We start from the raw sequence: 2,236 nt of genomic DNA, 5'->3' as shown, positions 1-2,236 counted from the left end.
ATATATATATATCTGAAACTTGATCCGTTGATGTGGCGCCTTCCAATGGCCAGCATTTGCCATCATCTACTTTTAGATTTTTTTTGAATTATTTTTTATTATTTATCTTAAATCAAATACATAAATGAGTAAAAATATCACATTAGATATAAGTAATTACTTGTTCAGTTATAGCCCAAAACATGCACCACAAGCCATTTAAAATTCAGCCCACTAACATCACATTAATTACACAAATTAAATAGATTATAAATCAAATCTTTTAAAAATATTACGCCCACTCGTCAAATTTATAATTGTAGTAAAGAATCATTTGCTGAATTGCTATCTTTATGACAAAAATTATTGTTATTTCAATTTAAAAACATGATTCTGTTAAAAATGTTTATTACTTATTCAATATATAAAAGTTATAGTTATACATAATATAAAATTATTTCTTTTATCTCCTTTATTCGTTTTTATTTGTATTTTTTTTTCTCTTCTATTTGTTTTTACAATTTCATATTTATAAGTTTCACCTATTAAATTTCTACTTTTAATAATATCATAACTCCTTTAATATTAAATTTTTATATTCATAACCCCCAATTATTTAATTATAATATTTAAGACACTTTATGATATTTCTCAAATTTTACCTTTATAATTTCATAATATTTTGTATCATAACCCCAACTCAAGATTATTCATTTTATTTCAATGTTAATCTTTATTTTATTATGAGAATGGGGAATCCCTTATAATTATTATAGGATCATATTCAGCATAAATTGATGAAGAAGACTCTTTTTGATAAGAGTTTCAAAAATTTGCATTAATTCTGTATTATTATTTTGATGTATTTTCTTGTGATTAAGGTGTGTTCTCTCCATGTAAATTAAGATTTTTTTTTATTTCATTGTTAATTTTTATATTATTATAGGATCGAATTTATCTTGAGGAATAACTCGATGAAGAAGGTTTTTGAATGTTAATTAGTTTGTCAAAAGGGATCTTGGATATGAGTAAAAAAAATGAGCATTGATTATGTATATTATTTTCATGTATTTTCTTATGATTTAGGTCCTATGGAAGATGTGTATTGTTTGCTCTCTTCATGTAAATCAAGATTATTCTTTTTATTTTATTCTTAATCTTTATATTATTATAGGATCGAATTTATCTTATGGCATAACTCAAGGAAGAAGGCTCTTGGATGTTAGTTTGTCAAAAGGGATGTCGGATAAGAGTAACAAAAATTGTGCATTGGTTATGTATTATTATTTTTATGTATTTTCTTATTATTAAGGTCCTAAGGAAGATGTGTGTTGTTTGTTCTCTCCATGTAACTCAAGATTATTCTTTTTATTTCATTGTTAATCTTTTTAATGAAATATTATTATTATTATTATAAGATCACATTCATCTATTAGCATAACTCGATGAAGAAGACTTTTGAATGTAAATTAGTTTGTTAAAAAAGGTGTTGGACAAAAGTTCAAAAAAAACTATTCATTGATCTATATTTATATTTTTCATTTATTTTCTTGTGATTACGGTTCTAGGAAAGATGTGTGTGCTTTTTATGTAACTTCTTTGGATTGAGTTTTTATAATTCTACTCACGACTATATATCCTTTCCACTTCATATTTGAAGTAGTGTTTATTATTATTATTATTATTATTATCAGATTCTTTAGCTTGACTCGGTGAAGAAGACTCTTGAATGTTGATTAGTTGGTCAAAGATAGTGTTAATAAGAGTTTTAAATTTCTGCATTAATTTATATTGTTCTATTCACTATGTTTTGATGATTAAAGTTATAAAAATATGTGTGCTATGTTTTTCTTTACATGAATTTTATTATGGTTGAAGTGTTATGAATTTTTTATTGTCACAAATATGTACCTTTGTTAGATACAAGTTAGTTATTATAATTTTGTCTAGAATATGATAATTACTCGCCTATGTTCAAACAATATTTTTGTATAATTTTAATAATATATATTAAATGTTGAAATATATCTCTTTTAATGGTGTTTCTTGTGGTAATAAGTAGTATCATTTATGTTTTCTTCATGTTTGTTCATTTATTCTACTTAATAAAAATTAACAATAATAAATATAAATTATACATTAATTTGTATCTTTTTTGTTTCTTTTAATTCTTACCATTAAGATTTTAAGCAAGATGCATATTTTTTACTATAAGAAATTATTAACAAGTAGAATAAAGAAAAATATAATATATATA

The sequence above is a fragment of the Solanum pennellii genome, chromosome 5, assembly GCF_001406875.1.
Source record: "Solanum pennellii chromosome 5, SPENNV200".
Lineage (NCBI taxonomy): Eukaryota > Viridiplantae > Streptophyta > Magnoliopsida > Solanales > Solanaceae > Solanum > Solanum pennellii.
The sequence above is the reverse complement of the archived record's forward strand: the minus strand, read 5'-3'. Positions refer to the sequence as shown.